Source organism: Physella acuta, unplaced genomic scaffold (assembly GCF_028476545.2).
Source record: "Physella acuta isolate Inbredline_101_S28 unplaced genomic scaffold, ASM2847654v3 ptg000863l, whole genome shotgun sequence".
In the NCBI taxonomy this organism is placed as follows: domain Eukaryota; kingdom Metazoa; phylum Mollusca; class Gastropoda; family Physidae; genus Physella; species Physella acuta.
Genome location: NW_026732380.1, coordinates 816,299 through 829,815, shown reverse-complemented (window position 1 = coordinate 829,815; position 13,517 = coordinate 816,299).

Here is a 13,517-nt window from a genome sequence, read left to right as displayed (position 1 = left end):
CCTTTGTCTGAGACAACAGTGACTACATCTCCCCATCTGTTTTCCTTTCTCTGAGACAACAGTGACTACATCTCCCCATCTGTTTTCCTTTGTCTGAGACAACAGTGACTACTCCTCCCCATCTGTTTTCCTTAGGCTGACTGAGACAACAGTGACTACATCTCCCCATCTGTTTTCCTTTGTCTGAGACAACAGTGACTACATCTCCCCATCTGTTTTCCTTAGGCTGACTGAGACAACAGTGACTATATCTCCCCATCTTTTTTTTGCTTTGTCTGAGACAACAGTGACTACATCTCCCCATCTGTTTTCATTAGTCTGAGACAACAGTGACTACATCTCCCCATCTGTTTTCCATAGGCTGACTGAGACAACAGTGACTACATCTCCCCATCTGTTTTTCTTAGGCTGACTGAAACAGCAGTGACTACATCTCCCCATCTGTTTTCCTTTCTCTGAGACAACAGTGACTACATCTCCCCATCTGTTTTCCTTAGACTGACTGAGGCAACAGTGACTACATCTCCCCATCTGTTTTCCTTAGGCTGACTGAGACAACAGTGACTACATCTCCCCATCTGTTTTCCTTTGTCTGAGACAACAGTGACTACATCTCCCCATCTGTTTTCCTTAGGCCGACTGAGACAACAGTGACTACATCTCCCTATCTGTTTTCTTTTGACTGAGACAACAGTGACTACATCTCCCCATCTGTTTTCCTTTGACTGAGACAACAGTGACTACATCTCCCCATCTGTTTTCCTTAGGCTTACTGAGACAACAGTGACTACATCTCCCTATCTGTTTTCTTTTGACTGAGACAACAGTGACTACATCTCCCCATCTGTTTTCCTTTGTCTGAGACAACAGTGACTACATCTCCCCATCTGTTTTCCTTAGGCTGACTGAGACAACAGTGACTATATCTCCCCATCTGTTTTCCTTTGTCTGAGACAACAGTGACTACATCTCCCCATCTGTTTTCCTTAGGCTGACTGAGACAACAGTGACTACATCTCCCTATCTGTTTTCTTTTGACTGAGACAACAGTGACTACATCTCCCCATCTGTTTTCCTTTGACTGAGACAACAGTGACTACATCTCCCCATCTGTTTTCCTTAGGCTGACTGAGACAACAGTGACTTCATCTCCCCATTTGTTTTCCTTTGGCTGACTGAGACAACAGTGACTACATCTCCCCATCTGTTTTCCTTTGAGACATCTCCCCATCTGTTTTCCTTAGGCTGACCGAGACAACAGTGACTACATCTCCCCATCTGTTTTCCTTTGTCTGAGACAACAGTGACTACATCTCCCCATCTGTTTTCCTTAGGCTGACTGAGACAACAGTGACTACATCTCCCCATCTGTTTTCCTTAGGCTGACTGAGACAACAGTGACTACATCTCCCCATCTGTTTTACTTTGTCTGAGACAACAGTGACTACATCTCCCCATCTGTTTTCCTTTGGCTGACTGAGACAACAGTGAGTACATCTCCCCATCTGTTTTCCTTTGGCTGAAACAACAGTGACTACATCTCCCCATCTGTTTTCCTTTGTCTGAGACAACAGTGACTACATCTCCCCATCTGTTTTCCTTTGTCTGAGACAACAGTGACTACATCTCCCCATCTGTTTTCCTTTGTCTGAGACAACAGTGACTACATCTCCCCATCTGTTTTCCTTTGTCTGAGACAACAGTGACTACATCTCCCCATCTGTTTTCCTTTCTCTGAGACAACAGTGACTACATCTCCCCATCTGTTTTCCTTTGTCTGAGACAACAGTGACTACATCTCCCCATCTGTTTTCCTTAGGCTGACTGAGACAACAGTGACTACATCTCCCCATTTGTTTTCCTTTGTCTGAGACAACAGTGACTACATCTCCCCATCTGTTTTCCTTAGGCTGACTGAGACAACAGTGACTACATCTCCCCATCTGTTTTCCTTAGGCTGACTGAGACAACAGTGACTACATCTCCCTATCTGTTTTCTTTTGACTGAGACAACAGTGACTACATCTCCCCATCTGTTTTCCTTTGACTGAGACAACAGTGACTACATCTCCCCATCTGTTTTCCTTAGGCTGACTGAGACAACAGTGACTACATCTCCCCATTTGTTTTCCTTTGGCTGACGGAGACAACAGTGACTACATCTCCCCATCTGTTTTCCTTTGAGACATCTCCCCATCTGTTTTCCTTAGGCTGACCGAGACAACAGTGACTACATCTCCCCATCTGTTTTCCTTTGTCTGAGACAACAGTGACTACATCTCCCCATCTGTTTGCCTTAGGCTGACTGAGACAACAGTGACTACATCTCCCCATCTGTTTTCCATAGGCTGACTGAGACAACAGTGACTACATCTCCCCATCTGTTTTCCTTAGGCTGACTGAGACAACAGTGACTACATCTCCCCATCTGTTTTCCTTTGTCTGAGACAACAGTGACTACATCTCCCCATCTGTTTTCATTAGTCTGAGACAACAGTGACTACATCTCCCCATCTGTTTTCCATAGGCTGACTGAGACAACAGTGACTACATCTCCCCATCTGTTTTCCTTAGGCTGACTGAAACAGCAGTGACTACATCTCCCCATCTGTTTTCCTTTCTCTGAGACAACAGTGACTACATCTCCCCATCTGTTTTCCTTAGACTGACTGAGGCAACAGTGACTACATCTCCCCATCTGTTTTCCTTAGGCTGACAGAGACAACAGTGACTACATCTCCCCATCTGTTTTCCTTTGTCTGAGACAACAGTGACTACATCTCCCCATCTGTTTTCCTTAGGCTGACTGAGACAACAGTGACTACATCTCCCTATCTGTTTTCTTTTGACTGAGACAACAGTGACTACATCTCCCCATCTGTTTTCCTTTGACTGAGACAACAGTGACTACATCTCCCCATCTGTTTTCCTTAGGCAGACTGAGACAACAGTGACTTCATCTCCCCATTTGTTTTCCTTTGGATGACCGAGATAACAGTGACTACATCTCCCCATCTGTTTTCCTTCGTCTGAGACAACAGTGACTACATCTCCCCATCTGTTTTCCTTAGGCTGACTGAGACAACAGTGACTACATCTCCCCATCTGTTTTTCTTAGGCTGACTGAGACAACAGTGACTACATCTCCCCATCTGTTTTACTTTGTCTGAGACAACAGTGACTACATCTCCCCATCTGTTTTCCTTTGGCTGACTGAGACAACAGTGACTACATCTCCCCATCTGTTTTCCTTTGTCTGAGACAACAGTGACTGCATCTCCCCATCTGTTTTCCTTTGTCTGAGACAACAGTGACTACATCTCCCCATCTGTTTTCCTTTGTCTGAGACAACAGTGACTACATCTCCCCATCTGTTTTCCTTTCTCTGAGACAACAGTGACTACATCTCCCCATCTGTTTTCCTTTGTCTGAGACAACAGTGACTACATCTCCCCATCTGTTTTCCTTAGGCTGACTGAGACAACAGTGACTACATCTCCCCATCTGTTTTCCTTTGTCTGAGACAACAGTGACTACATCTCCCCATCTGTTTTCCTTAGGCTGACTGAGACAACAGTGACTACATCTCCCCATCTGTTTTCCTTAGGCTGACTGAGACAACAGTGACTACATCTCCCTATCTGTTTTCTTTTGACTGAGACAACAGTGACTACATCTCCCCATCTGTTTTCCTTTGGCTGAAACAACAGTGACTACATCTCCCCATTTGTTTTCCTTTGTCTGAGACAACAGTGACTACATCTCCCCATCTGTTTTCCTTTGTCTGAGACAACAGTGACTACATCTCCCCATCTGTTTTCCTTTGTCTGAGACAACAGTGACTACATCTCCCCATCTGTTTTCCTTAGGCTGACTGAGACAACAGTGACTACATCTCCCCATCTGTTTTCCTTTGTCTGAGACAACAGTGACTACATCTCCCCATCTGTTTTCCTTAGGCTGACTGAGACAACAGTGACTACATCTCCCCATCTGTTTTCCTTTGTCTGAGACAACAGTGACTACATCTCCCCATCTGTTTTCCTTAGGCTGCCTGAGACAACAGTGACTACATCTCCCCATCTTAGTACACCTAGTTGGTTGAGTGTGTTTTTGTCTCTCCGTGTGTGGTACATGTGGAGTGTGTGTGTGTTTCTATTTCTCGGTGTGTGGTATATGTGAACAGTGTGTGTGTGTTTCTATCCCTCTTTGTGCGTGGTACATGTTGAGTGTGTGTGTGTGTGTTTCTATCTCTCCGTGTGTGGTACATGTGGAGTGTGTGTGTGTTTCTATTTCTCGGTGTGTGGTATATGTGAACAGTGTGTGTGTGTTTCTATCTCTCGGTGTGTGGTACATGTGGAGTGTGTGTGTGTGTTTCTATCTCTCGGTGTGTGGTACATGTGGAGTCAGTGGCGTAGCGAGGTCGGGTGTCACCCGGTGCGGCACTTAATGATGTCACCCCCCCATAGGCATAGAGACCCTTCCCAGGGACAAACTTTCAAATTTGCGATTTGCACCCCCCCCCCCCCTCGAGTTTTCGATTTGCACCCCCCCCTCGAGTTTTTCTCTATATATTTTGCTATTTTTTGCCTTGGTGTCACCCCCCTAAATGGTGTCACCCGGTGCGGTCCGCACCCCCCGCCCCCCCCCTCGCTACGCCCCTGTGTGGAGTGTGTGTGTGTGTGTTTCTATCTCTCGGTGTGTGGTACATGTGGAGTGTGTGTGTGTGTGTTTCTATCTCTCGGTGTGTGGTACATGTGGAGTGTGTGTGTGTGTGTTTCTATCTCTCGGTGTGTGGTACATGTGGAGTGTGTGTGTGTGTGTTTCTATCTCTCGGTGTGTGGTACATGTGGAGTGTGTGTGTGTGTTTCTGTCTCTCGGTATGTGTGATACATGTGGAGTGTGTATTTCTGTCTTAAACTCTAATTAATTAGGATTATGGTCAGGTGACCGGTGCACTAATAACATAAGACTATGTATCAAGGTGTTCGTTGAGGGCCAGGTTTGGGTTATTAGTTAAGCGGTTAGACGGGCATGTGGAGTAGCGTGATGGCCGATATACCAAATAACAGATTGTCTAGGAAAATTATTCTAAAGCACCTTGAGTGTTTTTATGCAACATGTTACAAAAGGCTGAAAATTAGCCGAGAATAAAAAGCTGATCAATAACCTGCTCTAAGAGAGTAGCAACAAAGGTCGGGGGAGGGAGGAGGCAGCTCTTACAAGGTGACACCATTTAGGGGGTGACACCAAATTTTAAAATAATGGTAATATTTACTGTCCAAGTAAATTTTATTCAGTTAAACAATGAAATATTCGGGGTAAGGTTGACATTACAGAGAATACTTGTGACACTTGGCCAGGAGAGAGTGACACTGGACCACAAGATACTAGGCCAGGAGAGTGTGATAATAGATCAGGCGAGTGATACTAGGACAGGAGAGTGTGACATTAGCTCTGGATAGAGCTGTACTGTACACGCTCTCCTCTTTGTGAAATAGTGCCGCACCCAAAACATTTGACGCGTGAACTCTTGAAACCAGTGTTTAAGTTGTCCAGATTTAGCATCACCTAATTGACTGCCATTCGCGTAGTTAGGGTTATATTTGGCCTTTTAAGTGGCATAATCAAACTTGTAGAAACCCAGTTCACCTCTGCTCGGGTGGATACAAGGTTTTCGGATTTTCAAAGATAGGAGATCTCGGTACAGTTTTCTTGCACATTAGTCATTCTGAAGTCGCATTTTTTTAAATGTTAAAATTAGTCGGCTGATGAAATAACATAATTATTTTACGTTTCATAGCTACATTTTCATAGCTACATCGTAATTAAATTCCAAACATTAGTCTCTAAATTCCAACCTTTACCATAATATTTACATTCAAACCGCTATAATCTTCAAATTCCCACTTAGCCATAAAGTTCCTACTTTACCATAGTCTTAAAATCCCACCTTTACACCGTGTGCCATGTGGTGCCATATGAGCTAAGTTACTGTGAATTAAAACAATTTATAAACGGTAGATTCGTCATTTTTAACTAACCTAATCAGCCTGGAAAATGCTGAAAACCAAATTTAGACACCCTGAGGCTTAAGTAATTAAAAAAAAGTCCCTAGTGAGATTGTCTAAAAAAAACAACACGTTGATTTAAAAAAAACAATGGTGGCGCTAGGATGTGACCTCAGTGTGAGAGTTGAGGGGGGGGATTAGAGGGTGAGGCTTGGGGAAATAAAATTGGCGTACCAAATCTTCATGTCGTATGTCCTTGTCACGATTGCGATTTTTTAAACGTACCCTAGCGACGGTTGGATCATTTTTCCTCCTATCAGTCACAAGACACGCTGTTTTCCTAAAAAACTTTCGAAGAAAATAAATAAGTAAAGACTAGCTAAAATATAAGGCATTTGGTGTTGCTTTGTACAGCAGATTAGGACAACAAATTAATTCAAAATAAATTTCCAATGTAAAATTGCAATATTCCTTTATTAAACGACCGACAGTCTTGTAAATTTGTTGACATTTAAAAAAGAGATAAGTGTTTTTTCTCCAAAGAAAACAAAATCAACGCAGTATTGGAATAGTGACAAAACATTTTTAAGCCTATGTTAAAAAGGTATTCTTACATACGCAATTTAAAAATATTAAATCTATAACACAAAAAAAAAAAAAGAAATCCAATTTTACTTTAAGAAATTTTGAAAATTAGTACAACATAGGCTACTTAAGGACAGAAGGACAATTATTTCTTTAATCTTCATGTTAAAAGTTTTTCTCAACATCCCCTCTCTCCCCCATCACAACCGTTTAGATACCTCTATCAAATGTAGGTAACACACCTGGTTCTATACACAAGTATCAACATAACCAGCCGGAATTTTCTTGTCAGAATTAACTGTGAAACGCTGAGCTGATTAATTTGTACTCATTTATGTTTGTAATTGTGGACAGACAATGTTTACATTTGTAAAGACACTTTTCTGACACACTCATTGTGTATTCTGCAATCTGAGCTAGTGTAGACCCAATGCTCGGACAAAGTGATGCTTCTCATCCGAACATTCGTACTTAAAATACCTTCAGTCTTAGTAGATGGCATGCGGTAGATCACTTGAAAATTCGGTATGAAATTATGTGTGTGTGGTCCTGTCCGCTTGATGCCCCAGCATTTACTTATAACCTAGCTTAGTGTGGTGGGTACATGACATGTGGTGTGTGTGTGTGTGTGTGTGTGTGTGTGTGTGGTCCTGCCCGCTTGATGCTCCAGCATTTACTTATAATGTGAGACCTAATGAGAACAAAAATGTGAGACCTAATGAGAACAAAAATGTGAGACCTAATGAGAACAAAAATGTGAGACCTAATGAGAACAAAAATGTGAGACCTAATGAGAACAAAAATTTGAGACCTAATGAGAACACAAATGTGAGACCTAATGAGAACAAAAATTTGAGACCCACTGAGAATAACATTTTGAGACCTAATGAGAACAAAAATGTGAGACCTAATGAGAACAAAAATGTGAGACCTAATGAGAACAAAAATGTGAGACCTAATGAGAACAAAAATTTGAGACCCACTGAGAATAACATTTTGAGACCTAATGAGAACAAAAATGTGAGACCTAATGAGAACAAAAATTTGAGACCTAATGAGAAAAATGTGAGACCTAATGAGAAAAAAAATGTGAGACCTACTGAGTACAGCCACACGGATACAGAAAAAACACACACTCAATTGCACATTCGTCACATTTAACCGGAGTAAATAAAAGGGGCATTATCTCTTCATTTTAAAATGCGCACTAACAAATTTCGTGTAAACGTTGTATTTCAGTAACGTTAAGCAATTTTTGTGTGCGGTGAACGACAGGTGAACTCATTTGCTGCCAGCTTACTCCTTCAATTAATTTGTCCTATTTATATCCATCCTAAGTTATAAAGATATAAATAGTTCTTTAAACTTAACGGGACGTAGATTTAAATATTAATAAGTTCACAGACTTGAGCCAATCCATGTTTTTCTTCTCTGTACCGGCAATCTCCGTGTCCGACACGGTGCGTACACCGGGCAGACGTGTTGAGGAGTACAGACATCAGCGCAGCCATGTTGATTTGAGTTTTTCTCTAACATCGCTCAGTTAGTGCAAGCAGTTTTAACTAGCTGAGTTAGTGCAAGCAGTTTTAACTAGCTCAGTTAGTGCAAGCAGTTTTCACTAGCTGAGTTAGTGCAAGCAGTTTTAACTAGCTGAGTTAGTGCAAGCAGTTTTAACTAGCTGAGTTGGTGCAAGCAGTTTTAACTAGCTGAGTTGGTGCAAGCAGTTTTAACTAGCTGAGTTGGTGCAAGCAGTTTTAACTAGCTGAGTTGGTGCAAGCAGTTTTAACTAGCTGAGTTGGTGCAAGCAGTTTTAACTAGCTGAGTTGGTGCAAGCAGTTTTAACTAGCTGAGTTAGTGCAAGCAGTTTTAACTAGCTGAGTTAGTGCAAGCAGTTTTAACTAGCTGAGTTGATGCAAGCAGTTTTAACTAGCTGAGTTGGTGCAAGCAGTTTTAACTAGCTGAGTTGGTGCAAGCAGTTTTAACTAGCTGAGTTAGTGCAAGCAGTTTTAACTAGCTGAGTTAGTGCAAGCAGTTTTAACTAGCTGAGTTGATGCAAGCAGTTTTAACTAGCTGAGTTGGTGCAAGCAGTTTTAACTAGCTGAGTTAGTGCAAGCAGTTTTAACTAGCTGAGTTGGTGCAAGCAGTTTTAACTAGCTGAGTTAGTGCAAGCAGTTTTAACTAGCTCTTTCTTATGTTGGTGTTTATCAGAGTTTCTTCCAGGCATTTCTTCGGGGGGGGGGGGGGGGGGGGGGGGGGGCGAAGAAAGTCTACCGCCACCCCCCCGGAACAAAATGAAATTTATATAGAAATATACTTTTAACAGTGTCCGCCCCCCCCCCCCCCCCCCGAAAAAAAGTCTACCTCCCCCCCCCCCCCGAAAATTCTGGAAGAAACACTGGTGTTTATAGAAACAGCTGCTAGGTCGGTTTGACCTGATCTCACCATTAAGTGCCGCACCAGGTGACACCCGACCTCGCTACGCCACTGTATGTCAGTAGTCAGGACTAGGTATGACATTTGACATTTGAACCCAATCTATCAAAGTCATCACTTGGTTTGACATTGACATTTGAACCCAATCTATCAGAAGTCAGCACGGGTATGACAATCAGTAGAGTCATCAGGACTGACATTTGCATGTGGATTATGTGGCGTTGTCGCTATAACTAGATGTAGTAAAGAATTGTTAACGATTTCACGTTTTTTAAACTATTACCCTTTATTTATACAAGATCGATACCACTATTTATACAAGATCGATACCACTATTTATACAGGATCGATACCACTATTTATACATACAAGATCGATACCACTATTTATACAAGATCGATACCACTATTTATACAAGATCGATACCACTATTTATACAGGGGTGGAACTACAATACTGTCAGACTGTTTAAGGTTTCCAAAATCTGACCAAAAATCAATGATAATTTTTGGCACCTTTATAGACTAGTGGTTTTGTAGAAATATAAAAAGATCCACGATTGTAGTGATTGTTGCGTATAAAATAAAATAAAAATCTACATGAGCTGGAGTGGTGCCCGTAAAGATTAAAATAGTTTTGTACTAAGGGGTCGCCATAAATGACGTCACACTCGTAGGGAGGAAGGGGGGGGGGTCGGTAATTTTGTTGAGGGAAGGGGGGGGGGGGGTTCAGATGGTGTGACGTCACGATTTTGCTTTATATATAAGAAATGTTAGGAAACTAATTTTAGACGTTATTTAGCGTTTTAGAAAACAGTTTTAATAAATTATAATAGGAATTGATTAAAATACTCTATTTTGACATATTTCAGACAAGATTTTGGAAAAATATCGATGTTTAAAAAAATATTCAACTGCAATTTTGAGGGGGGGGGGGGTTGTAGGCTGAGGTGTGACGTCATTTTAGGGGGGGGGGGGTCTGGCTTTTTGTGACAACGTGTGACGGAGAGGAGGGGGAGGTAAAAATCGTCAAAAAAAGCGTGACGTCATTTATGGATGACCCCTAAGCAAATTAAAAAGTAATTTCTTGTCTTAATTATCATTTAAATAAGGCATCTTAAAGAATGACATAGCAACCAAAAGTAATATATTTCTAATTAATAATATAAATACAAAAAAGAAGGAGAAATCAAACACAAGAAATCAATACACATAACAAGTTTCCGTGTTTGATATACTTTTGACCAGCTTGCCAGATATTAAGTTACATTTTCACAATTTTCGTCGCGCAAAAAAATTACATAAAAACATTTTAAACACTCAATTATTTCAGGCCCGAAATGAGTTTGAGCCTATTTTAGTGTGGTTGGTTGTCTCACTATGAATTATCTTAAATTACTATATATATATATATATATGTATATATATATATATATATATATATATATATATATATATATATATATATATATATATATATATATATATATATATATATATATATGTACATATGTATATATATATATTTAGCGGAAGTATTTCTTTTTCTATTTTCGCCACTGACTTTATACCAAAATTTACGGACATCGCCCCCAGATTTATACCACAACTTATCATTTATTTTACCGACATCAAACCTTGATCGACACACAATTCAACCCTCGTTCCTGAAATGTCTACCTTCGACACACAATTCAACCCTCGTTCCTGAAATGTCTACCTTCGACACACAATTCAACCCTCGTTTCTGAAACGTCTACCTTCGACACACAATTCAACCCTCGTTCCTGAAACGTCTACCTTTGACACACAATTCAACCCTCGTTCCCGAAACGTCTACCTTAGACACACAATTCAACCCTTGTTCCTGAAATGTCTACCTTCGACACACAATTCAACCCTCGTTCCTGAAACGTCTACCTTCGACACACAATTCAACCCTCGTTCCTGAAACGTCTACCTTCGACACACAATTCAACCCTCGTTCCTGAAACGTCTACCTTCGACACACAATTTAACCCTCGTTCCTGAAACGTCTACCTTCGACACATAATTCAACCCTCGTTCCTGAAATGTCTACCTTCGACACACAATTCAACCCTCGTTCCTGAAATGTCTACCTTCGACACACAATTCAACCCTCGTTCCTGAAATGTCTACCTTCGACACATAATTCAACCCTCGTTCCTGAAACGTCTACCTTCGACACACAATTCAACCCTCGTTCCTGAAACGTCTTCATAGATGTCCGCCCACGCTTCACAGTTTTGACCTATATTGATATAACCTATAAAATTATGTAGATTTACACCCAACCTTCATTTACTTTGATAAGAGGAGTGCACTCCTCTCCCTAGTTCATATTTATTTAATACTTGTAGATCTGAGCATATACTTGTAGAATTCAGATCTACATGTTACATTAGCTGGAGATGATTCCCTTTAAAAAGAAAAAGAGAAAGCCCGACCTTTCCCCCTTTCTGCTACCTTTAAAGAAATTCTCAGTCCGACCCAACGGTCATTATGATAGATACGCTAGGTATATATATAGGTATATATATATAGGTATATATATATATATATACCATATATACATATATATATACATATATATATATACATATATATATATACATATATATATGTATTTATATTTATATATATGTATACATACGTATATACATACGTATATACATACGTATATATTTATATATATATATATATATATATATATATATATATATATATATATATATATATATATATATATATATATATATATATATATATATATATATATATATATATATATATATATATATATATATATATATATATATATATATATATATATATATATATATACAGTTCAATTCTGTATGTTTGTATAAAACCGTGGATTACAAAAGATTATAAGAATTTAATCTATTATTTTCGTCATAGTGTAATACGTATAAAGTGCTCATGGTCTAATTTAAAAAAAAAATAATATTCAAAGTGTTGTAAAACAATTTTCATTTTTCAAACTCATAGTGATAATTGTCGGCATGTCCATCAAACACAATTTTTAAAAATGTATCGCCTTTCACAAAAATTTTAATTATGTCTGAATATTATTTACATTTAGTCCTTTAGCACTCAGTACTTCCCTTGATAAATTAGGAAAACACAATTACTTCCCTTTATAATAAACATTACCTTGGGGGACGGGAATTTACTTTTTATTATTTTGTTTTGGTGTTGGGGGAAAAAAAATTCCTCTATGTTTACTTCTTTCCGTATGCTGATAAGCTTGGGGTATTATAATTGTTCACTAAATTAAAACAGGCGCGTCCGCCGGCGCCCAGGCACGGTTCGATCTGGGCGCCTTGGGCTATCATGTGAGCGCTATGGTACATAATTTTGTTTTAAACAGTGCGATAGACTCGATAAGAAAGGTTACTATAGTCTTTAAGTGAATCCAATCCGGGCGTCCTCTGATACCCGACAGGGTGCTATTTGGCGCTCCGGACCTTCCCTACGTTCATTTAAGTGAGTGCAAAAGACTATGAATAAGTTAGGGTACTATAAATATAACTATAGTCGTTTACTAAACTGAAACAGGCGATTCCGCTGGTGCCCCAGCATGGTGCGATTTGGCGCCCCGGGCTAGACTGTGAGCACTTTGCGTTTATGTTTGCGTTTGTGTTTTCTTTGTGTTTGGGTTGGTTTTGCGTTTGTGGTTGGGTTTCTGTTTGGATTTGGTTTGTTTTCGATTATGTTTTCTTTGTGTTTGTGTTTGTGTTTGAGTTTGTGGTTGGTTTTGTGTTCGCATTCGCGTTTGTGTTTGTGTTATGTTTGCGTTTTTTTGTTTGTTTAGGTTTTGGTTGGTTGTAGTTAGGGTACCGGGTATATGCTGATTACTAAACACACATGTCATGGTCCTTTACAGAGGTTTTTCACAGAAGCCAGTGCAGAGCTTGGCCGGGACGGCAAGTATATATATATATATATATATATATATATATATATATATATATATATATATATATATATATATATATATATATATATATATATATAATATCAGTTCTAGGCTAGGTTGTGAAAAATGACAGATAATAGGGCAGTAGATGATAGTCCAGAGATTAGAGGATAACAGAAACAGAAACAGTTTCTTTAGCTCAGCCCCACCCCCCTCCTGACACCATCCCACCTTGACCAAAGCCCACCATATCTTACACCATCCCACCTTGACCAAAGCTCACCATATCTGACACCATCCCACCTTGACCAAAGCCCACCATATCTTACACCATCCCACCTTGACCAAAGCTCACCATATCTGACACCATCCCACCTTGACCAAAACCCACCATATCTTACACCATCCCACCTTGACCAAAGTCCACCATATCTTACACCATCCCACCTTGACCAAAGCTCACCATATCTTACACCATCCCACCTTGACCAAAGCTCACCATATCTGACACCATCCCACCTTGAC